The sequence below is a fragment of the Ambystoma mexicanum genome, chromosome 10 (assembly GCF_040938575.1).
Source record: "Ambystoma mexicanum isolate Mex_15411 chromosome 10, UKY_AmexF1_1, whole genome shotgun sequence".
In the NCBI taxonomy this organism is placed as follows: Eukaryota; Metazoa; Chordata; class Amphibia; order Caudata; family Ambystomatidae; genus Ambystoma; species Ambystoma mexicanum.
In genome coordinates, this window is record NC_090932.1 from 1,291,615,172 (window position 1) to 1,291,641,606 (window position 26,435).

Sequence of the window (26,435 nt, forward strand, 5' to 3'; positions counted from 1 at the left end):
AGCCTCAGCATCCTAACCCTTCATGCTTGGCTTCTGAGAGGCCAAGGTATAATGAATAGGAGTGGTTGGATGAGTGCCAAACCTATCTGTGTCTCCTGGTGGCATAGGTTTTGACTTGGTGTAAGCAGAGGGACCTGTTCAACTTACTCTGTTCTGGATTTTCTGCTTTACTTGGCCTAGCAGGGCCCACAGATTGTCACTGCGAAGGAGTACCTAGCTGCCATTTTAGTCTTTAAAGGTCCTCTGAGCAGGGCCCATTCTTCACCATCCCCACTGTTGAGCAGTTTTTCTTTTAACTTAAATTTGTATTAACAAATATCAGTTACACCAATAATGATCCACATGAACACCACCACAATAGAACTGACCATCAGCAATAACCCCCCTCAACCCCATCACCTCCCCAACTCAGGAAATGTTCACCCCTTTAATCAACGGTCGAGCATACCCAAAATAATGCAAATAACCAAGAAAACCGCTATGTCCAGGTGTGGTTGCACTGACACAACTAGACCCACCCATGTGAGCACTCTCCATCCCAGGTGCAAGACCCTCCCCCATCGCCTCACCCCAATCTCAGGGCACTTCCCCCTGCATCTCCTGAAACACCCCCACAACCTATTGCCGTACAGTGGACACCACCATTCTCAACTATACCTTGGCCCTCCTCAGTTACCACAATGATCATTCCCTTGCCCCCTCTTCCACTCAGAACCTCCCTATCTCTCCCCTCCAGAAGTCTCAACTCAGATTTCACTTAGTAATGAGCGTCTCCCATTCATCCCAAAACAATCCCATATGGTCATTTAGAATGGCTGTATGTTTTTCCATCATGTACATATCCCTAAGCTTCTGTTCCCATACAGTCCTGTCTGGAACCTCAGGGGACTTCCACGTCCGTGCCACAGCAAGTCTACCCACTCTCAGCATCGCCTTTCACAGTCTCAGGAACCTCTCCTCATCCCCATCCCCTGGAGGAACACCCAAGAGAGTGTGAATGGGGTCCAGGACCAACAGGGCCACTGTCACTTCCTTCATCCAGCTAACCACCTCTGACCAATAAATCCTTACCTTGGAGCACTCCCACCACATATGGAACAGTGTAGCCTGTTAGCCCCAACCACAGGGACAAAACGGGGATGCGTCTCATTACATCTTGGAAATCCTAACCGGATCTCTTTGCCATCCGTGCAGGACCTTGATTTGCTCCATTGTGGAGGTAAACAAATTCCAATGAAAGGTGATCTGAAATATTTTGCTCCACATCTCTGCTCAGATCGCGCTACCCAGCCATTTCTCCCACCTTGCTTAAAGTCCTGCCTATCGCCAACTTCGTCCGTAATCATAACCCTATACAGATGCAAAAGAATCCCTTTTCGGGCCCTCCACAGAGGCTAAGACCTCCTTAAATTGAGTCAACTTCCTGGTTAATTTACCCTCCCACCTTTTATCTGTTGGTAACCCTCTGAGTCTCAGATATGTAAAATTAGAAAGCCATTTCTGCCCCAGAACTGCACACAGAGCTTAATAACTAATACATGAGCCCTCCGCAAATAGCTGGCTGGCCCTCTACAGACCATTATTTGACCATTCCTAGGAATGACTGAAGCCCTGCTTTGACAAGTCTGTGGGTGCCCCCACACCAAAAACAGTGGAGATGGCCAGGTCGACAGGGGCAGATTTGCCTTTGTTTTTTTCCATAAGGACCATAAGACGCCTAAAGGCGGGTGCGCTCTCAGTTTCAGTGGAACCCTGTGTATAGGAGTCTAGAGCAAGTCCCTTACCTTTTTAGGGTGGGCCGCCACATCCTCAAGAAAAGTCCAGTAGGTGCTCAGATCATCTTTAAGGTGTTCCAACAGAACCCTCAACTGAGCAGCTTTGTAGTAGACTTGCATGTCAGAGAAGCCAAATTCCTCCCCAATCCCTCGGCAACGTAAGCATTGAATGTTTGATTCTAGGAACCTTATTTTGCCACACAAATCTGCTAAGGAAAACTCTGACCTCCCAAAAAACCCATCTGCGACTGCTGCAGCCAAGCACGAAAAGAGGTAAATAAAACTGGGGAGAACATTTAATGGAAGCCAGCATAGGCTCACAGTTAGAAGTGAACGACAGAAACCAGTCTCTAGAGAGCTGTATACCCAGATACGTGATCTTTGTCTTCTCAACCCTCATCCCCCCAAACGTCACTCTTATTATCTAGACAGGAGCCCGTCGGCCAGATCAGCATAATGTATGACTTAAACCCATTGATCTTGAGGCTTGAAAAACTGCCCGAAGGACATGATCTGAGAAAGGCGCTCCGGGACCAAGGCGTGCAAGTCAACCACATAAGCCAAGAAATCATCCACAATTAACGCCAACTTAAAGCATGCTTCTCCACAGTGAATACCTCTGATTACCTGCAAGGGTGAAAGGAGACATCCCTGTCTTGTCCCGCTGGTTAGCGGGAAGGGGCAGTCAGGAACCCATTGACTTGGACCCAAGCCATCAGTGAGGTACACAGTGGCGCTATCATTTCTGCATGTGCGGGCCAAGCCTAATTTTCTTCCAGGACCCGTACAATGTAGGGTCATTCAACTCTATCAAACGCCTTTTCGGAATCCAGTGAGATCATGCAGCGTCCACATTCGCTTTCTGCGCTACATGCATAAGCTCTAGGGTCTTTCTGGCATTATCCAACCCCTGCATACCCTGGCTAAAACAAACCTGGTCCCCATGGATAAGTGATGGGTAAAAGGTCTCGAGACTCTGTCCAAGCAGCCTGGCCAGAATTCTCACAACCGTGTTCAGGAGTCATATAGGTCTATATGTGGAGCACTCTACAGGATCCCTCCCTGGCTTATGGATAACCACAATGATGGCGCCCAGCATATTATTCTGGCAGGACCCCCCCCTTCCAACACCTTCACCAATTACGGAGCCAATGTTGATCAATACATTTTGTAAAATTGAATGGAGAACCCATCATCACCTGGCGTAGTGCCAGTCTTCAAATGTCCAACAATCTGAATCACCTCTTCTGGATTTCTAAGGCCATCTATGCTGTCTGATGAGAGGTCGGACAACCCAGGCACCTGCAAAGCATCGAGAAATTGATGTATTTGTGCACCATCCCCCAAGTACGCCGATGAATACAGCGATTCATAGAATTTCTGAAATTCGTCCCTTATTCTAACTGTGTCATATAGGTCCTCTCCATTTGAACTCATAATCTTGTTAACCAGGTTGGACTTGCGTTCTTCCTGTAGCCTCCAGGCCAATATTGTGCCCATCCTGTCTCCCTTCTCGTGATATTTTTGCTGCAAGAAATGAAGCTTTTTTTCTGGGTTTTTATATCAACAGCCTTTTCAGTTATGACTTACGTTGCAATTGCTCCGCTCTAAGCGGGTTCAGACCTCTCGCAGCAGTGTCATCCAGTTGGAACCTTCCAATCTTAGTCCTAAAATCCGCCGCCTCCCTTTGTCCCGCTTCTTCTGCGAGCCTAGCCCCATCAGGACCCCCCTAATAGTTGCCTTCAACCCCTCTGAGACAAACTCGGCGCTGGACTCTACAGTGTCATTCAACTCAAAGTACTCCGTAATGTGACCCAGCAGAGTTTGAGCTATCTCCTTATCCTTACATTGCAGGTTGTTACAAGTCCATCTCCCCCTCTGTCTGTGAACCCACTGTGAAGGCATCATGAAGCAAGACCGACAACAGATTCAAAGTTCAAAATGAAATTGTTAATTCCCTACCTGAACGAAACTAAGGAAAGTCTGAGTCAGAAAGTTCAACTTAAGTCTGTCTGTGTCAAAACCTAACCTTGCCCTCACAACTAAAGCTAGACAATGTGCAAGGATGTCAATACTAAAAGAAATAGTGATTAACACAAAGTGCTGAGCTTCTTCCAGCTCCTAGCTTCCTTTTCAGCTCCCCTTCCCCAAGTTCAAGAACATACCACAAAAGTCCTGAGGTTACCTTGCCCAAGTTCAAACAGTTCCACAAATCCTTGGGGTGCCTGTCCGAGACGGGTGGCAACAGGGGCCCGTCCACGGGCCAGAAAATGAGAACACGGAGAGGTCCCGCCCGTGCCGCCGCTCCGACCAGGAGGGCCTTGTGAGTCAGAGTGGTAGGTGGTCTCTCCCTTCCAGCTACCCGGCACGAGTGCTCGAGAGCGGATCGGTCACGGATCCCATTAGTGAGCGGAAGGCCCAAGACATTCGGAGCCAGCCACACAAGTAAGCGGGCAGCGGGGGCCCGGGCATTCCTGATTATAGCTCAAGCAGAGTTTTAACAACGCCCCAGGTGCGGTTGCCGCAGAGCCAAATATTCCCTGGAACAACATAGACGACGGCCCGCTCACATCTGGGTGGTGGAGGAGGAGCGCCCTGACGGGCCAGAGGCTTGCTTGCCTAATCCATAGGGCCCTTCAGCCATAGTAAAGCAGAATTGACGGCCTAACAACTCCCAAAGACCCTGCACGTGAGTTGGGCACGAGATAATCAGTGCCAGTCCTAATACAGAGTGCTTCCACAGATACCCCCCACTCAGAGGCAAGAAACACAGCAGGCACAGAGCCCAGGCTCACCAGCTTACTAGGGGGTAACAGCCTAATCCTCTAACGAGCCTGAACAGCAGCTGCAAGGAAAGTAAGGGGTTCAGCCCAATTTAAAGCCCACACAACAGAATATAGGGAGAACAGCCCCTGAAGGAATTCCCCCATCCCATTGGGGCCCGGAGGTGCTGGCACAACAAAAGCATTCCAGAAGCCTGCGCATAGCCCCTCGGTCGGATGGGGCCAACAAGAATCTGAGCACCCGGTTGTTGGCTATACAGTTGCCCAGACCAGGCCCTGGCCCCCAAAGGGGTTGGGGCTCGGTGGTGGCCCGAGGCGCATGTGGGGCAGAGAGCCGACACAGAATCAAGGTGGCTGCAAGGTCAGAGGGGGACCTCCTCTACGACTCAATAGACACCCTGCACAGCTTTTGCGCCGTTGTGTCTACAAAGTACTACCAAGTTACATCTTTGGAGGTGACATAGGTCACCGGATCTGAAAGAAAAGGAAGGAGTGAGGGGGAAACGGGCGAGGCCAGTCAGGACTAAGCAATTATGCAGGGTTCACTCCCAGAAAAATAACCGGAACCCCAGCTCACTAGTGGACACACAAGTGGTTCCTCTCCTCCCCCTACGGCGACCCTGTGGATGGCACCCCGATGTCAGGGACTAAAGCAAGAAACGCCCACCTAAGATCCAGAACGCTGGTAAAGAGTTAAGGACTCCAGCTTGAGAAGTGTTGGAGAGTAAAAGAGCTTGCGCCCCAATCTCTTGTTTCAGAGGGGCTTTCAACGGCAACACGCTCTCCACCCCCGAACGAAATGGCCTCGGACAAGGAGGAACTCCTAAACTGCCTGAAGTTCATGCAAACCAGACTAACAAATACGTTCCAAAACCAATTAGTGTTGATGAAGGAAGAACTGAAATTCTCACTACAAGAGGTCAGGAAAGAAATTAATGGACTGGGGAATAGAGTGGATGTGGTGGAAAACGGACTATCAGGCATGGCAGGAGAAACAAAGCAAAACAGCATCCTATTGGACCAGGGAGCCAGGGCCACAAACAATCTGGAACTCCAGACCGAGGATCTTGAAAATAGATCCCGAAGATCCAATATCGGGGTTAAGGGCCTACTCGAGACAATGCAGGATAAAGACTTGCGGGACACTATGCAACACTGCTTTAGTAGTATACTGAACGACACCCAGCCAGAAATGTTTGAGTTTGACAGGATCCATCGAGTGGGCCCCAAAAGAAATGTGCCGGGGGCAAGACCCAGGGACGTGCTAATTGCAATGACTTCCTATGGTTTGAAAGAAAATATACTGAGAGCAGCACGTACCCACAAGGAACTTGCGATCAACGGAGGCCGTATACAGCTATACCAAGATCTGGCACTAGTCACACTTCAAAAGAGGAGGCTCATGCAACCGGCCACGAAGGCTCTACAAGTTAAACAAATCAATTGCAGATGGACCTATCCATTTGGCCTCACCTTCTCCTGGGAGGGAAAACAAAGGAAAATTAGCACATGCGAGGAAGGCCTTTCACTGTTATAAATGGAAAGCGAACTGAGCCAAGTAGTAAGCAGCCCACAATGTAATGCCCCCAACACCCAGAGCAATCCCTGGGAATGGTCGACTGAAAAGAAAAGGAGAGTGAATGGAGAAAAGAAATCGGCTGGCCCTTTCAAATATCACGGGAGTGGTTCATAAGAACTCACAAATTACGGCAGCTTCCACAATAGGTTACCTAGAGCCGCTAAGTTAAGATGAATAGGTCGCAAGTTGTAACACAAGATTCCTGCACGGAGGTAGGGAAACGGTTCATTTTGGAATCTAGACCGGGATAAGCAACAATCCTGGCATATGTTCAAGTGGGGTGCGAAGATGGCCCACGCTCCAGAGGGGACACGGGGGGGCGGGGGGGATCCTAGGAACCCTAGCCATGGACGCCCCAGGGGTAAGGACAAAGGGTGGGGGGCACTTAAGGTTGGGAAGGTAAAGAAGGGGGTGAAACGAAACATACTAAACAAGACAAGAGGCCCAGAACACGTGTAAGGAAAAGGCAGAGGAGGCTGGCGCAGAAGGAGAGGACGGTTCCCAAAGGCTTCATATTGTGTTAAGAGTTGTATGAGAGATCCACAGTCCAATGGCTGAAATGACAATAATATCGCCGAATTTACAAGGGCTAAATTCTTCCAAGAAGCGCTGAGCGATCCTAAGCAGATTGGGAAAGATGCAAGCAGCAATAGCGATCTTGCAGGAGACTCATCGCCTACCGGTGGATAAGAAAAGGCTACGAAACAGGCTCTTTCCCCAGCAATACTTCGCCTCCAGTGGTTCAAAAACGAAGGGCGTTGGTATACTACTCAAAAAAGACTCGGGGTTCCAGAAGCAACACTTGATCCGTGACGAACAAGGGAGATACCTGGGGATCAAAGGTACAATTAAAGGGAGGGCATACACGATCTTGGCAATATATGCACCCAACGACAGACAAGATGTATACATTACTGAGTTCCTGCAAAAAATAGGGAGCTGGTGCGAAGGTCAGACAATCTTAGGGGGGGATTTTAACTGTCATGGGCCCTAACCTCGATAGAACTCTCCCGCCCACAGCAACAGACTTAAGAAACAGGCAAGCTCTGGGGAAATTTTTTAGGGATTTGGGAGTGGTCGAGAATACACACTCTACTCTGCCGTACATAGAGGCTACTCTAGGATAGACATGATCTTGGTCTCGCAAACCTTAATCCCTCAGGTGACAAAGGTAGAGATCGGGGTACAATACCTATCTGATCATGCTCCGGTTATAGTATGCATCGAGATAGAGATGGAGAAATGCAAACCGCGTTCTCCCTGGAGACTAAACGAACTGATGCTGCGGGATATAGCGCTCAGGGCACATCTGAAGATAGCCATAAATAACTACTTCCAAGAAAATGACAATGGAGAAGTCGATTGGAAAAGAGTCTGGGATGCGGGCAAGGCAGTAGAGAGGCAAATCTATAGCACAAACAGCGGCATATTATAGAGAGAGGGCCCTGATAACCCAAAAATTGGAACAGGCACTGAAAGAGGCTGAGAATAATCATAAAAGCTGACAAACCCAAAAATCATGGCAGCAGCTAAAGAAAACCTGAGCCCAATTAGAAAATTACACCGTGGATAGAGTGGCACAATCGCTACTACACACCAAACAATGGTACTATGTACACGGGGGGGGTCGGGGGGGACAGATTTCTCACAGCTAAACTGAATAAACAAAAATTCCATAATTATATTGTCCGCCTCAAGAATAAATGAAGGGACACAAGTAGGACGGAAGAGGAAATATTATAAACAATGGTCCAGTTCCATGAGGAGCTACTATGTAAAGAAAACCTAAATGGGGCAGACTAAATGTCCTATCTGCTCGCAACCCCGCTACCCCAAATCTCAGCACAAGACAGGTAAGTACTGGGGGGACTAATCACGCCCAAGAAATCAATGATGCCATCTCAGCACTACCAGGGAATAAAACTCTGGGCCCAGACATCCTGGGGAATGGCTATTATAAAACTTTCCGTGCACAACTACTAAGGCCCCTTACCCGGCTGTTCAATGTCATCAGGGAGACTGGTTCGGTCTATTTGGACATGGCAAGATCACTGACAATACTAACCCTAAAACCAGGGAAAGACCCCTCAGAATGCTCGAACTACCACCCAATCGCGCTCCTGAACATGGATGCAAAACTTTATGCTAAAATAATAGCAAACAGACTGTCGAGGGTCCTCCCAGGCATTATCCATGAGGACCAAGCAGGGTTCATAAGAGGGAGACGTACGTAAAATAACGTCAGAAGGGTCATAGATATAATCGAATGGGGGTGAGATAGAAACAGAAATTTTCAATTGCGGCACTAGATGCTAAGCGGGCCTTCGACAGCTTAGACTGGGAGTACCTAAAACTGGTCCTGGAGGGGTTTGGGTGCGGGGCAGCGTTCAGCAAAATGATCCTGGCAGATTTCCAATGCCCATCCACTTTTCTCCTAATGAATGGCCAGAAATCAAAACAGGTAGACCTCGGGAAGGGTACACGTCAGGGATGCCCTCTATCCCCATTAATCTTTGTGATGGCAATGGAGCCCTTGGCACTCCAATACAGAGCAGAGGTTGAAGTGGGCAGGAGGGCTCAGGAGCGGTGCTCCCATACTTTTTATTTTTAAGTTTCACCGTTCCTATACTTTCATTTTAAAAAGAAACTGTTCTGGAATGGTTTTGTTTTAAAATAAAAGTGTAGGAAGAAGTTGAAGCTTGCACTTCAGTGCACTGTACTGCACATTCCCATAAATAGCAGGTGTTTGTTTGTGGGTTTGGATTGTGTGTGGGAGGGGGGCTGACCAGAAGAGAACATAGCTCCACTATTTCTTTTCGCACACTTCGACCACTGATTCAGAGGTGATCCAGAAATAAAGGGGGTACAAACTAGGAACAAAATCCAAAAAATAGCTCTATACGCATACAACGTAATGCTTTACATGGGGGACACTAGGAACACTTTGCCGAAAGCCATAGCGAAATTAGAGAAATTCACCACCGCAACTGGGTTTGCAGTAAACTATTCCAAATCCAAAGCATTACATATAACAGATGAATCGGAGGAGATCACAGACATGGGGGAGAGGTTCCTCCTAATCTGGGAAAAAGATTCATTAGAATATTTAGGGATTCATCTGGCGAGGGAACCGGGGAACCAATTTAAAGCAAATATCCCACTGCTCTGGAAACAATTATGGGAGGACCTGCAAAAATGAGATAACCAGGAACTATCGTGGTTCGCAAGAATTGCAGCAATAAAGATGACTCTTCTCCCCCACCTGCTTAATGTAGTCAGCTCTGTACCCACTGAGATCCCACCCCGTCTAATCAAAGAACTCCAGAAAGCAATGTTCAAATTCATATAGGGGCGAAAACGACCTAGAATAACAGACGTATCCTGACACGCGCCCCGCTTCTGGGAGGCCTAGGGGTCGCAGACATTGGGAGGTACATTATTTCGGCACAGCTGGCCCCAATGCTTAACTGGTGTAGACCAGGAAATGCAAAAGGTTGGTGTGGGTTCGAACAGGCAGCCACCCTGATGCCATTAATAGCGCTTCAAGCACTAAACCCCAAAACCCGAGAATCGGGGGAAACTGCTAGAGGCTACCAAGGTATCCCACTGAGCCATGCAAATGACCAGTTCTGACCTTGAAGGAAATGTTTCAGGGTGCAGTCCTGATACCCTTCACGGAGTGTAAAAAGAAATTTGGCATAAGAGAAAATTAAAGGTTCAAATACACACAAATAAGACATTGGATCTCCCACCCAGTGGTGAAAGGAGCAGAAACAAGGTCCCCTATGGGTCTAGAGTAAACCATGCAGGAGGGGGTGGCAGAGAGCGGAATATCTAGAATATACAGACTGCTTGACGGAGCACAACCAGCAGACAACCTCTCATACAGAGAGTGCTGGGAAAGAGACATTGGGAAACCATTACGGAAATGGAATGGAACCAGATATGGACCAGAGCCCACAAATCCTCTAGCTGTACAGCGATTAAAGAAACAGCGTATAAACTTTGCTACAGATGGTACATGCCCCCCTACCGGTTACACAAAATGAACCCAGAATACCCCCCAGAATGCTGGAGGCGATGCGGAGAGAGGGGAGATATGTGCCACGTGTGGTGGTCATGTCCCGAAGCAATGACCTGCTGGAAAGAAATACTGGGGCATATCAAAGATATAACCGCCCGAGATTTACCGCTATCATCCAAAATAATCCTATTAGGAGCGGTAGCAGAGGTGTCTTATGCTGCATCAGGTCACACTTCCTCCCTAATTACACACTTACTGTCGACTGCAAGAATGACGCTGGCACAGCGTTGGAAGACAAGAGGGGCCAATGATGCCATGGTGGTCAAGGTTTGGGGGTCATGGCAGTGGAGAAAGTTACAGCCATAAAAGCAGGAAAATATCAGAAATTCTTGTCTACTTGGTCCCCCTTCCACAACTTTGTCGGAGAAAGAGAAGCATGTTTCTTTAAACCACAGAACCTTAAAAACGTTCATGTCCGATGACGGCCAGGAACATAAAAGGGGCAAGACTCCCATACGGGGAACTATCAGTCAAAAGGACAAAAGACGCTGGAGCCTAAAGGGAAAGGGTCAGGGTGGGGGGTGGGAGAAGAAGGTTAAGAATAATGGGTAAAAACCGGGGGGTTTCTGTCAAACAGCAGTAGACAACAAAGTTACGATGCGTGTTCATATTGCTATAAATTGATACCATTTCGCATTTGTTGAATGTAAAATGGCCTTACCTCTGAAGAAAAAAATGGTTTAAAAAAGATGGTTTATTACAAACCTTGTACATTTTACTCAAAACAAATTTCATACAATTAAAAACATCAGTAAAATTTGCATTCATAAAATTCATAAAAATGTCTTCATATTGCGTACAGGTGTAAATGTCACTTCGTTTCATTGATACATCAAATTTCCATTCATTAATTCAAACTAAAATATATATTTTTTTCACAAACCTAACAACTAATTACCATAGAGGAAGTGTGGCCTTGTAAAATATATTTCCAGAAGTACTCTGAATTCATTCAGTCAATGTAATAAACAAAATGGGAAAAAATGTCTTCTTCTGAAGAGTTTTACAATTTATCATAAGGTGTTTAAGGGTTTCAACTATAATCCTGCAATGTCAGCACTGTGCAGTTTTCTGGGTTTTACGTATCAATTTAATCTCACCGGTCAAGAGCTTAAGCCTAAACCTTAAAAATATTTCTTTATATCGACTATCTGGAGATTGCTCTAAATATTTGTGCAATCTCCCTTTATTTTTAAATTCAAAATTCATTTCTCTGGTCAGGCTATATCGTGATCTTTTGTCACAGGTCATGATCCAATCAATTTCCATAATTTTCCTTTTGGCTTGACCAGGATTGTCACACAATAATTCAACACACACCTCATTTTGCATCATTATATATTTGTACTGTTGCTTAAATATAGCCAGATGACCTTTCTCATTAACCTGTTCCATTTCATTCAAGAGTGTATTATGAATTGAATCTTCTCTGCTTACCCCATCTTGCGAAATAGGAATAAACGCTTCAGTTGAATGATAGACAAGAGGGAGGTCAACCTTAGTTCAAAGCATATAGTCGTTATAGGAACACAGTTTGGTAATGTTAACTTTTCTCCATAACAAGGACTCTAATTTTTTTAATTCTAGCCTGGAATAAATATCCATTCCATACGGCAAAACGGGGATGGCTTTTGAGCATTAGAATAGGGTAAGCGGCTTTATAGACGAGCAGCAATATTTTTTCTTGATGTACAACATGTGGACTGCTAATTGGCAGCTCTTTGCCCATAGAGCATCTCTGTAAATTTTTATTTCTATTGGTCTCGTTAATAGAAAGCCTAAATATTTGACATTTCAGACAACTAGAAGTTGTTGTCCATTCATTACCCATGTGAATGCATTCAATTTGTATCTTTTTTGTCTTTGTAGGACATAATACATGATTTGTTTGGGTTTATTGTTAGACTATTTAGCTTAGCATATTCTTCAAATCTCTTTAAAAGTTTTTGTAGCCCCACTTGCGTTTGATTTAAGAGTAAGATGTCGGCGTAAGTAATGCAGAAGCATCTCTCATCTTTTAATTTAGGTGAGATAAAAAAAGCACTTCCCTAGAATTCCCCCAAATTGACCATATACAAATTGAAAAGGCATGCATCCAACACACATATTTGTCTCAACCCACAATAAGTTTCGATGGGAATTGATGTTTTACCGCAATTGTTCATTCTTACTTTTGTGTCTTTATGGAGCTGGATGAGAATATCCAAAATATGTTTTGGGATATCCCAATCTGCAAGCTTTCTCTATAGCCTTGTTCTATTAATAGAGTCAAATGACAGGCCTCGATCTATGCTGGCTACATGGATTGGATCTTCTCAGACTTTACAAGACTAGTTAATCAAAGATTGAATAAGTAGACCACTTGCATCAGTCCCTGTTTCGCGCCTCAACCCTGTCTGAAATTTAGATAAGATATCCTTATCTCTTGACCATTTCTCTATTTCTATTTTCTCTAAGAAGACATCGAGAGAAGATTTTGCTCTCAATTTCCATGCGGGTTATCAGACGGTAATTTACTGGCTCTTTTTGGTCCCCTTTTTTGTATATAGGGACTATTACTGACATGGACCAGGTTGTAGGGATAGTCTTGGTGTATAAGGTGTTCATAAACAGGATGTGGAGTATCTTTGCCCATGCTGTCACTTCTTGTTTTAGGATAAGATTGCATTGCCCATTTGGTCCGGGAACCATTGAATTAGAGCCAGATCTTATGATTATTTCTAAAGATTCTATTGAAATGTCTAATGTCCATTCCAAACTACCTTGCTCATTCAGATTTACGGCAGCTCCACTATACAAATATCCAAAGTATCTTACCCAAGTTTCTTCAGGGATCAGATTTTTGTATTACTTGCTCAAGGTTCTCTTTTTCCCGATTTACGATATTCCAAAGGTTTTTGCTATTTTTGGTCTACACTGCTTTCAACAAGCTTCGCTGTCTCTGAGCTAAGAGGAACTTGTTACTTTTGAGCTTGAGACAATTTTTGTTTTTTTAAAACTTTTCTTTATTGGCAAGAAGTAGTAGCTGGCATGGTACATGTTACAACAACAATACACATTTCATATTTGAAGAGTGGATGACAATGCAAAGGCACAACAGAAAACCGCACACTTTCACAACAGCAGGTTAATCACAGCAGGGCCATTCATCGTATAGCTTGCTCAGTCCCCTGCTCAGGAGATGAGGGGGAAGACAGAAGCTCAAAGTCCACCCTACCATTCAGGTAGCTACAAAACTCAGTCCATACATTTTTAGGTCGAGCATTCCCAGGCAACATTTTGATATAGTCCTCCTCACATATTTCTGTCCAGGTAAGGGCTTTCAACCACATCTCTAGTGAAGGGGGGGATCGCCTTTTCCAACACTGCAGAATGCATTTCTTGGCCACTATCACAGCCACATTCAGAAATCTAGCGACCCGCTTCGCCTCAGTCCCCTCCCAGAGCCCAAACAGTAGAGACAGGGGGTCAGGGTCAATACGAAACCCCACCATCTCAGAGAGGGCCCCAAGCACCGCCTCCCAAAACGGAGCCAATGCCCCACAGGACCAGAACATGTGGGTGTGGTCCGCATTGCTGGATCTACATCTCTGGCAGGAGTGGGAGTGGTCCCGTGCAAATTTCCCAACCGCTTAAGGAGTGTAATACAGGCGATTGAGTCACTTGTATTGAATGCATCTAACCCTGGAATTGAGAGAGACCTTGCGTGTATGCATGCACATTTTGGCCCACATACCATCTGTGATGTCCAACCCCAGGTCGCGGGTCCAAGCATCCCGGGCATTGCGGGGGGGGGTTCTGCAGCTCACGCCATTAACATTTTATACAGGGCGGACACCATGCCCCAACCCCCTGCGGAATTCGCAATGTAGCAAATCTCGGGGGACTCCGGGGTTTCGTCCGGATACGAAGGCCACATGTCTTGGACTGCCGCTCTGAGTCGAAAGTATTGCAGCAGCTCCAATGAGGACTTGGAGTGCCCTGGCCTCCATGTATGCGGGGTGATAAATATCCCGTCGGGGAACAAGTCGGAGAATGATCTGTATCCCAGGTCCAACCAGTGACGCATCAGCAGCTTATCTTGTGTGGGGGTGAGGCCCGGAAACGACCACATGGGAAGCCATTTATAGTACGGGGGGAGTCAGAGCGAGGCAGCAGAACCTGTCGCCACGCTCTAATAGTGGAGGCCACTGGGTCAGCAGGGGCATCCGAACGATACGAGTGGAAAAGGATAAGGGACATGACATTTACCTCCCCAGTCGCAAGGATCTCGAGCTTAAAGGCATGGTCTAGTAAAAAATGTTATTTAAAAAATAGATAGGCAACATAAAAAAAAATACTAGCATTCTCTTTTTTTAAAACTTCCTATGTAAAATTTTGAGCTATTCAAGCTCAAAATTCGCAAAAGCAAGCACATGGGCGCATCCATTTTGTGAAATGGATGCCCTCCTGTGCTGGCTTTTGCGGCACTAATGAAGGAAAAGCCAGCCAGCTGTAGTAAACAAAAGCTACCGCTGGGTGGCTTTCCCTTCATTAGTGATGTACGGGGACCGGAGACCAGAGCAGGAAAGCTGCAGCTGAATCTCGGTAAGTGCTATTTATTTTAAAAAAAAATAAGCACCATCTAAGTTTTTTTTTCTAAGTTTTCCGGGCTGGAGGAGCCCGGAAAACATAGAAATAAAACCGCAGCTTTAAAAACGTATTTATGTTTGCGGTCGCTTTTGAAGCGACCGCAAACATAAATACAACGTTATTGTGTTGGCAAACGCTGCGGTTTTTCTTTCCAAGTTTCTCAGGCTCCTCCGACTCGGAGGAGCCTGAGAAACTCGGAAAGAAAAACCACAGCGTTTTCCAATACAACCGCGTTGTGTTTCTTCCTGAATCTGCTTTCCCATTTGGGGCTCTCGGGCTCCCCAGCCCGAGAGCCCCAAATGGGAAAGCAGATTCAGGCAGAAACAACGGGGCATTGCGGAAAACAACCGCGTTGTTTCTGCCTGAATCTGCTTTCCCATTTGGGGCTCTCGGGTCCCAGCCCGAGAGCCCCAAATGGGAAAGCAGATTCAGGCAGAAACAATGCGGCATTGCGGAAAACAACCGCGTTTTCTGCCTAAATCTGCTTTCCCATTTGGGGCTCTCGGGCTCTCCAAGGGGGGCCCGAGAGCCCCAAATGGGAAAGCAGATTTAGGCAGTAACAACGCAGCATTTAGCATTTCCCATTTGGGGCTCTCCGAGAGCCCCAAATGGGAAATCAGCTGTAGGCAGAAACACTACGCGGCATGTAAACACAGCCGCGTTGTTTTTCTGCCTGCTGTGGCTTTCACTTTGGGTCTCCGGTGCTCCACTGGGAGCACCGGAGACCAAAAGTGATAGCCACAGCAGGCAGAAACACAACGCGGTTGTGTTGGAAAACGCTGTGGTTTTTCTTTCCGAGTTTCTCAGGCTCCTCCGAGCCGGAGGAGCCTGAGAAACTTGGAAAGAAAAACCGCAGCGTTTTCCAACACAATAACGTTGTATTTATGTTTGCTGTCGCTTCAAAGCGACCGCAAACATAAATACAATGTTTTTAAAGCTGCGGTTTTATTTCTAAGTTTTCCGGGCTCCTCCAGCCCGGAAAACCTAGAAAACAAACCGCAGCTAGTGCTTATTTTTATTTTTTTTAAATGAATAGCACTTACCGAGATTCAGCTGCAGCTTTCCTGCTCTGGTCTCCGGTCCCCGTCCTCCGCGTACATCACTAATGAAGGGAAAGCCACCCAGCGGTAGCTTTTGTTTACTACAGCTGGCTGGCTTTTCCTTCATTAGTGCCGCAAAAGCAAAAGCCAGCACAGGAGGGCATCCATTTCACAAAATGGATGCGCCCATGTGCTTGCTTTTGCGAATTTTGAGCTTGAATAGCTCAAAATTTTACATAGGAAGTTTTAAAAAAGAGAATGCTAGTATTTTTTTTTTTTATGTTGCCTATCTATTTTTTAAATAAAATATTTTACTAGACCATGCCTTTAACATGGGGAGGAGGGTCCTGGTGCTGGTACCAGTGTGTGGCGTGCTGAGCCTGTGCGGCTATCCAATACTGGGTAAGATCCGGCGCATTGAAGCCCCCCTTTTCGTAGGGTAGAGTCATAAGTTGCCACTTCCTTCGCACGGCACCGGAATGCCACAGAAAGCGGGCGCACCCCGCATGCAAGTCCGCAAAGTATTGTTTCGCGGGCAAGGGTGGAACGTTAGCAAACATGTATAGGAGCTTTGGGACTATGATCATCTTTATTAGGGACAGCCTCCCTGATAGTGAGAGGGGAAGGTTACACCATCTTTTCATCTTAGTCTCAGTATATTGCGCAGCCGCCCCATAGTTATCCGCCAATAGAGAGGACTTCGAGAGGGACACCTGGACCCCCAGGTATTTGATGCCCTCAGGTGCCCACTTGAGCGGAAATTCGCATGCAGGTTGGGAAGTTGCGGGTGTGAGGGGAAAGATTTCTGATTTAGTGTAATTTATAGTGAAGCCCGAGAATGTGCCAATTTTGATTATTTCACGGATGATCGGGTCGAATTGGACCGAAGGGTCCCTAATGTACAGAAGCACATCGTCTGCATAAAGTGATATAATTTCGGCGGTGTCCCGTAGCCGTATCCCTTTGCGCGTATGGTTGTCTCTTACACTATCCGCCATGGGCTCAAAAGCCACCGCCAACATCAGGGGAGAGAATGGGCAACCCTGCCGCGTCCCTCTGTGGAGGGTGAAGGGAGCTGAAAGATGAGAGTTAACCAGTACTCTGGCCACGGGGTTAGTATATAGCAGTTTAATGCAGGCCATCATGTATGGACCGATTCCCCATCTTCTCCAGCACCGCCCATAGGTATTGCCATGAGACCATGTCGAACGCCTTTTAGGCGTCAAGCGTCACTGCAACCGCGTTGGCTTTGGGGTCGATCCTAGAGATGCCATTGAACAGATGCCGAATGTTTAAGGCAGTGGAGCGGGCAGGAACAAAACCGCTTTGATCAGGGTAGATCAGATATTTCATGATGGGGAGGAACCTATTTGCTATGATCTTGGCGAAAATGTTGGTGTCGGTATTAATGAGGGACAGAGGTCTATAGGAGCCACATTCATCAAGAGGCTTACTCGGCTTGGGGAGCACGGTGATGACAGCCTCACGCAGGGACTGGGGAAGGGTGGCAAGACGCAGCGACTCAACCCAAACCTCAAGAAGCCTCGGGGCAAGAAGGGCATTGTGCTCTTGATAGAACTCAGCAGTTAGGCCGTCTGGACCGGGAGCTTTCCCCTTAGGGAGGGCGGAGATGACCGAGGCGATCTCATCAAGGGTGAAGGGTGTATCTAATTGTTCTTTAGTAGCTAGAGATATAAAAGACATTGGGATGCGATCGAAGAGGGCACTCAGATCTTGCGGGCTGTGCTCCCGCTGTCGGTCATATAGGGTAGCGTAAAAGTCTGCGAAGGTCTCAAGAATGGGCCGGTCGGACCAATGCCGCACTCCATTATTGTCGATGATACTATCAATCCAGGCTCTGCCCCCCTCGGTCGGGACAAGACGGGCAAGGGTACGACCCGGCCTCTCCCCCTCACCATACTTCTGGTCCGCAACGGGTCGGGCAAGGTATCTTATCTCGTTGAGGGCTAGGGACTCAAATGTGTCCAGTTTAGTTCGTATCTGTGCTTGCTTGGGTGGGGAAGGGGTGGCAGCGTACTCACGCTCAAGCTCCTTAAGTCTGGACTCAGAGCGGCGTAAAGCGTTTCTAATGTCTTTCAGGACCCCAGCCTCCATGGAGATACACATGCCTCTGATGAAAACCTTGAATGCCTCCCATCTCGCCCCATCCGTTGTGTCATGGCGTTTGTTATTATCAAAAAACGAGGTGATATCAGCAAGGATGTCGGCCCGGAAGACAATATCCTGAAGTGCCTCTGACTTAAAACGCCAGTTAGAGTGATGGGGGAGGGCCGGGTGCAAAGCTATGTCCAACGTGATCGGGGAGTGGTCGGACAGCGTGCGCGGCAGAATCTGTGTGTTAAGTGTTTTGCCCATGAGCCCAGCAGAAAGAAGGAAAAGATCGATTCTGGAATGACTGTCATGGGCAGAGGAATAAAATATAAACTCATTAGATAATGGATAGAACGCTCTCCAGGCATCGACCAGCCCAGCTGTGACCATGTGTTCATGGAGGCGGCGAGCGGCCCTGGACATTGCTCTGGGTGCAACTCCGGATCTGTCCAATTCGGAGTCTAGAATGAGATTCATGCCCCCCCCCAGATAATTGGAACCCCGACATATCCTAGGAGGATGTCGAAAATGCGATCAAAGAAATCAGGTACATCAATGCTCGGGGCGTATGTATTAACCAGTAGGCATTCTGTATTAGCGAGGAAACAGTGGAGGATCACGTACCTGCCCTCAATATCTATGTGGCTGGTGCGCAGGGAGAATTCCAAGGACTTGTGGATCAAAGTAAGGACACCCCTGGAATGTGAGGAGTACACCGTGTAATATTTGTTGGGGCCCCATGCCGGGTCCAGAGAGGACGAGAGGTGTGCGAAGGCGTGGGTTTCTTGCAATAGGAGGATTTTGACCCCGTGTCGCTGGACATATGCAGTAATCCTGCGCGCCTTAGTGAAGTTGATGAGCCCTCTGACATTCCAAGACATTAGCCTAATAGCCATTCAGTAGCATTTTAGGGGGGATCCCAGTAACGAATGACATAATCTGTTGAATAAGTGCCGGCCAACAATGCAGTAACACGCTGCATCACGCCATGAGCCACTACTACCTCACCATTTTCCCCATAACTTCCCACAACTGTACCCCCCCTCCCTCACTGCCTCCCCCAACACAGCAGTGCCCAAATACCCACCCAAAGATCCAAGGCGAGCGTGCCAAACCCAACAGGGCAACACTTGCCCACACACCCAACTGGGGCGCAACCAATGATCAGAACAAGCCAAACTCGGCGTTGCAACTGCAGCGGGGGTCGCTGCTGCCGTGGGCCCGACTGAGATAACTAATCGGTGGGATACACCGTGTAACGTACAGCGGTAAACCTGGTAAGTTTCCAGGAGACACCACAGCAGAGTACGATTAAACAGAGGGTATAGAAATAAAGGACCCCAGTGGTCGGTGCAATATACCGTAGACGGTACCCCGGTGTCACATATTGAGTTTCAGGAGACATTACAAGTTACAACAAGCAATGGATATGCAAGACAAAGGATTCATGAGATAGCAAGGCAAATGCAAATGGCGAGCGTGCCACCGGTACAATAAAGGATTAGGCCTTGGGGGCGAGACAGGCCAGCTCAACCCTCCTCCAATGATTCGTCGACAGGACCAGGGAGAGGAATATGGGACTCAATAAATGTTACCGCCTCCTCTGGGACCGTGAAAAAGTACAACTTATTGCGGTGGGTGAGCTTCAGCCTTGCGGGGAACAACATGGCGTACTCCACCCTCCTCTCCCTAAGCAATTTTTTCACACCATTGAATTGTCTGCGCTCCATTTGGACGTTGACAGATAAGTCGGGAAAGATTCGGATAGTCTGGGACTCCAGTTTCAGTTCACCCTTTTCTCGAGCCAGACGTAGAATATGATCCCTATCCCTGAAGCTGAGAACCTTAGCGATGATTGGTCTAGGGAAATCGCCCGGCTTGGGGCGGGGGGGCCAATGCGCGATGAGCGCGTTCAATAGTGAAAAATGGGGAGAGTTGAGGATTGCCCAAAAGGTCCTTCAGGAGGTTTTCAACAGCATGTTCCATTTTGCCTTTAAGGTCTGCCTCCGGAACCCCCACAATGCAGCTATTGTTCCTGCGGGATCTGAACTCTAAGTCGTCACACTTCACCTTGACTTGCTTCATATCCCGCACCAAGTCAGAAACCGTGCTTTGGAGCACGTGCACCTCATCCTCATTGGCCCCAATCCTGGTCTCGGCCTCAAGCAGCCTAGTGCCATGCTGATCCAATTTGGTGCGTAGCGAGGCTACACTGGCGTTTATATCATCCAACTTTTCCTGAAATGACGCAAAGTTCTTTGCCATAGTCTCCATCAGAGTTGTAAGGTCTGGCTGAGGGGAACATGAGGGAGTGTCTGGATCGTCCTGAGGCGAGGCGGCCCCCCCCGCTCCTGTCTAGAGAGATTTTTGGCATATTTCTCCATTGCCCCAGTCTTGTTGGCCCCACGAGACTTGTCAGACATATTCGTTGACACACCAAGACCCCAGAGGGCAGTTTTGTAGTATGCACGTACCAGGCCTCAGGGTTATTGGGGGCAAGGGTTCCGGGAGGGGCCAAAGCCTCCCAACCCACACAGGACCAACTGCAGTATAGGGATTAGAGCAAGGTATACACTAGGCAGGTACGTTGCGGGGTACAGGTATCACTGTGCAGGAATAGGTAGGCAGTGCGTCAAGCTGTCAGGAGCGGTGGGGGAATTTAGAGGGGAAACTGCCAAGGAAGGCACATCAGAGATCCAGTCGAGTCGGCAACAGAGAGTACCAGCTGTGTAGAGCACCACGGGCCCAGGGCACCAGGTGGGCGAGGGGCGCCAGGCGAAGGATGCCCTACCTGGGAAAGCTGTCTAGGTGCCCCAGGTGACATGGTGATGAGGCGAGGGCGGCAGTAAGAACAACAGGACCAGAGCAATGACCCACAGGTGCCCGGGGGGTCGTGCAGGCTAAGCAAAGATTAAGGCCGACAGTCTCAAGGTACCCAGGCAGATGTGGGGGCAATGATGTCCTGCGAGGAGGGGAGGCCGCCGTCCCCAGGATTGAGAAGTTGGAGGGAGCGGTTAGCAGTAGTGACGGGCCCCCTACTCCTCACCTGTAATTGGCAGAATGGTGAACATGATGCAGGCAGCGGGTCCAGTCCAGCACGGCCCCAACCCGGATCGGTGGGCAGCCCAAGAGGCACCAGCCGGAGAGCTACGCCACCACCGGAGGACCAGGGCCACCCCAGCCACCAGCGCGGGGTCAAGGGTCCCGGCAGAGAAGACGCCAGGCAGATCAGGCCCGGCGTTCGAGCTGCGGGGGTCCGCTTCAGCGGGTCCGGCAGCGTGATATGCGATAAGCGGCAGGGGGAGGAGGAGCAGAATCCGCTGGCCGGCCCCTGGAGCAGGCAAGGAGGGAGACAGCAAGGGCGAACCGCGGGTCCCGGACCACAGGTAGCCCACAGCACAGGCAGCAGGAGGAGCCGAGCATGCCTGTGAGGTCAGGACGGCCGCCTCCGGGGACCACAGGTCGTCAGGGCCACAGGCAAAGGACGCGGTCCAGGAGGTCCAAGGGGGCACAGGGAGACCACAACACAGGCGGCAGGGGGAGCAGAGCAGCCCGCGCGGTCAAGACGGCCGCCCCCGGGGACCACAGGTCGTCAGGGCCGCAGGCGGAGGACGCGGTCCAGGAGGCCCAAGGGGGCACAGCTATCCGGCGGCCGGAGCAAGAGAGCGCCGCCCAGACCCAGCGACGTCCGCAGTCCAGCGGGGGGGGCTGCTCCGTAGGTCCCCGGAGATCGATGTTGCCGGGCGCGCCCGCCCCCGTCGCTCTCACAAGGCAGGTCGGGGAGAGGAGACGAGTTAGGCTGGCGAAAGGCACCAGGTACTGGGCAAGCGGGGCCGGGAGGAGGAAGCGCTGCCCCAGTGGCACGCGAGGCCCGGCCCCGAAGCCGGGCGGGCAGGGAGAGATTCCGGGCTGTAGCTCAGGCAACAGGACCCCGCACAGCAGGGCAGCCAGGTGGGGCAGGAGAGACAACTCCCGGAGGGCCTCAGCAACCAGGGCCGCAGCCCGACCACTCGGCCAGGGAGGCCACAGCCGTCCGGCAGGGAGCACAGAAACAGAGCGGCCAGAACTCCAATCCTCGCCCAAAAGATGTCAAAGTGTAGCAGATGAAACCGGCAGCACGATGTTCGCAACCTCAGCCTCGGATGAGACGTAGAACCGCTGATTTAGGCGGATGAACAGCAGCCGGGCCACGGAGCAAGAAAGCTTGGCAGCCATCTTGCAGGCTGCTCAACAGCGCCCCCTTGAGACAATTTTTGAATGTCTGTTTAGCTTTCTTTATTTCAGCATTTTTCAGTATACCTGAATGATTGGTTGCCTTTATTTCCTTAATTTGTCTTCTCGTCTCATTTTTTTTCCTTGAATATCCCCATTATACCTATGAAGGCAGTTAGAGTGCAATCCTCCTTTTTACACTTAATGCTTACAGAATAATCTTATATAAGGTTGTTCATCAGGTTCATACTTTTCTGACTCCAACCTAGCCTGTTCCTTCCATTATTCAGGGCCAGGTTTTTGCAGCCGGTTGTGGAAAGCATATTGATGTTAAGGTTAATTTGTAGTATTATTTTATCATGATCACTTGCTGAATTGCTAACCACTTCCAGTTCCAATACTACCTCGGCTAGCCCTTCAGAGGCTACGACATAATCTAGGCAAGATTTACAATCATTTCTGTCTCATGTAGGTTTTGTTGGTATATCACCCAATATAATAGCATTCAGAATGGACATTCCCCATCCTTTCCAATATTCCCTTCACACTGTTCCATGATTGATTTGAGACGTTTCGGAATCAGTTTCACGATTCAACCTGTCTCCCAATTGGAGGGTTTGGGGCAGGCAGTGAGAATTAAAGTCCTCGACCATTAGCAGTTCAGCATTTATTTGCTTTGTTTTGAATGTTCCTATAATCGTATCAAGCGCCTCTATCATAGCCATAATATCGCAATGAGTGTTAAGCCAATAGACATTCATCAGTAGGATCTGTTTTATAGTCAGATTTGTTTTGTAATTTATTTTGAATTGCCAGGATACCTCTTTGGTAATTTGAGATCATACTTCCCATGATGCCTATTCCCTGCTTAATGAATACACATGGGCCTCCAGATGGACACCCCGCATTAGATGTGTCTGCTATTTGTTGATAAAATATATATACATCCAATAATAAATCTTCTATGGCACATGTCTCCTGCCGAAATACTATCGGAAAATCTTTAAATTGATCTGTTACACATGTACCAGTTGTTAATTTACTGAAACCCCGAATATGTATGTATGTATGTATGTATTTATTTATTGGTAATATGTTCATAGCCATCAATGGCTTTACATTTTCAAAACACAATCTACAAAACACAAAATCTTAGTCTTCCATCAATTCAACAATATAAGATTAATATATATATATATATATATATATTTTTTTTTTTCTTCACACTGATAGAATCAGGTAAAACTGAGCAGCACTCTTCATTTAGCCCACAAAGTTAATCCGGACGTCCAATTTCACAATTAAAAAGTCATCTTTATTGGTGCCTTGCAGGACGGCACAAACATATTAAAAAGCCATTAACATAAGGCTCCCCCAAAGTGCAAAAAAGATGTGCGCGTTGGGAACGTTAACGCGTTTCGCGGCTTTCCCTGCCGCTTGGTCACAACAATTTCCATCAAATAACTCCTTTAAAATTATGAAAATCGTCTCATAAAAGTTCATCATGTGGACAATCAAATTAATATCATTCCCTTCCATCAATCTTTGCCATGTTGCTTCAGTCTTATCTATTAAGCATGAATTCTTATATCTTAATAAAAATTTGACACACAATTTACAGACTTTCACAATAGCATAACAAATGTTTAGCCGTCCCTGATCTTTTCCATCCTACATCCTACATAATCTGCATAATCTTAATCTTTTTTCAATTCACATTTTTGCTCCTAGTATCTCCATTGTGTCACCTCTGTTTAACATAATCATGAGATACAATTTAACTATGGACTGATGAGGAAAAGCATATTGGTATTTAGGTTTCTTTGTCTCAATCGACTAATGTTCTAAAAATAGGCCGCGAGTTGATTTTGTGGCAAGGTAAATCATGTCTTTCTTTAGCAAAGCCATAGATCTCGCCTTGTAATAGCTTGCATGCGAGAATAATAACCATCTCGAGGCGTTACCTTGGGCCCATTTCACATATGCCAATATAGTGCATTCAGTGTTTTAAAATGTCTAACAAACTCTCCATTCTTAAAATTTGTCATCAATTCCGTCACAAAAGTGTTAATAGTCAGCGTACTCAACTTCACATACAACATAGCAGATTTATACTCTCTTGCATATCTAAAATCACATTCCAATAAAATATATTCACATGTTACTGCCGTCGGTAATCTAAAAAGCCATTTGAAAATGTTTCCTTCCAATTTACTAATTTAATTAAAAAACTTACTCCCCCATATCTCTGCCGCGTATAAAAGGCATGATATAATTTTACTGGTATAGAGTAGTAAAATAGTATTCACAGAGAAACCGCCTTGTCTACCTATGAATCGACTAAGGGCACCTGCTATCTTTATACTTTTAAGTTTAGTCTCTCGCCAATGAAGTTTCCTTGATGGCTTCTAGTCTATTAGGACTCCCAGGTATCAATAGCATTCGACCTTTTCAATAACCTCTTTTTTCACCGTCCACCTGAATTTGTTGAAACGAGATTGGTTTGTAGTGTCTAAAAAAGCAATCGCCTTTGTTTTAGCTATGTTTATTTCCAAGCCATTTTTTCCCGCAAATTGAATCAGGCAGTTTAACCTATTTTGAAGCCCTGCAGGCGTATAATCCAGAAAGACTAAATCATCGGCATACCCTAACCAAGACAAATATATCTTTCCCATCCTCACTGCATCCGCGGCTAGCACATCCATCTAATTCATACAGTCGACCAAATAAAGATTAAATAACGTGGCAGCTAAACTACATCCTTGTTTCACCCCACATACTGTGGGAATTGCCTCGGATAATCGACCTTCTCCATCCAGTCGAATTCTGAAAGATGTGTCTGAATATAACAGCTGTATCATCTGTAGTAGCCCCGGTGGAATCCCCCATTTTGTTAATTTAATCTACAATTTCTCTTACTATGGTGTCAAACGCAGCGGAGAAGTCGATAAATACAGCATACACTGGTAGTTTTTGTACCTCCTAAGAGTACTCCGCCGCTGGCACTAAATTTATGATGGGAGTTGTGGATGATTTGGCGCAAAACCCTGCTTGATAGATCGGCAGGATCCTGTTCTCAGCAATCCATTGATTCAGTTCTTCCAATAACACTTTCGCAAATACTTTTGCTGGAATGTCTAGAATTGCAAGCATTCTGTAGCTTTTGGGGTCTTTCCACTCTCGCTTTTTGTGAATAGGGAGAATGATACTATCTCGCCAAGATTCTGGGATAATCCCAGGTTTACCAATCCATCGAAACAAGATATCGAGAGCTTTTGCCCATTCTTCAGGCGCCCGACGTAGCGGTGCATTACAGGTCCCATCGGGGACAGTGGCTCTAGAAGTATGTCGTTTTGCTATCTTCCTTTCTAAGGTAACCTCAGAGAAATTCCCTTGCCATTGAGACTGGCAAACTTTGACTCCTGCTCTTTAACTGCGTGAGACCCAATGGTATTTTTTCCATGTAAAATCCAGTCACTTTTAGCAACACTATTGATGGGTAAAGTTCTTGTTTTTGCCTCATTTATTGCCTTCGATATGCCCTGGTAATTGTTACTCTGGGCCTGGGCAGCAATGTTCAGCCATATTTCCCTTGACCAATTTTTTTTGTGGGTTCACAACCAATTTCCATATTGTTTTTTTACCCATTTTATTTGTTTCGTGGCGTCATGCATCTGGGAGTTTACTATTAGTTTAATTGATTTTCTGAGTAAATTTTTTGGCCTTATTAATTTCTGCATCATAGGTATTACGCTTGCCATGTGAAAGATTCCATCTTTCACTATTGCTGTAATACTTCTGTTTCTGAGTAGAGACTTCTTTGATCTTATTCTTTATATTTTCAAATTTACCAATAATATAATTTGGGATTTCGTCTAGTTTGTCCAACTTGGACCTAAACACTTTCAGTTCCTTTACCGCAATTACATTCGCTTTTTCCAATTTGGTAGGATTCCAAATTATCTGAATCGCAGTATTATTAACCTCAATATTGCTGCCCACATGGTATAAAGTCTCTACTTACGGATATTCCAACATCACATATAGTGGTAGATGGTCACTTTCCTCACAACAACCTATCGCCATATCAAGAATCAAACAATTGGCCCTTTCATTTAAAATGATATAATCTATGGTTGTTAAGCTGCCCCCTCCCCCCACCCTCAACCTGGGTAGCACTCCGCTTAACATCCCCTTTAGAGTAGCCATTTAACATTA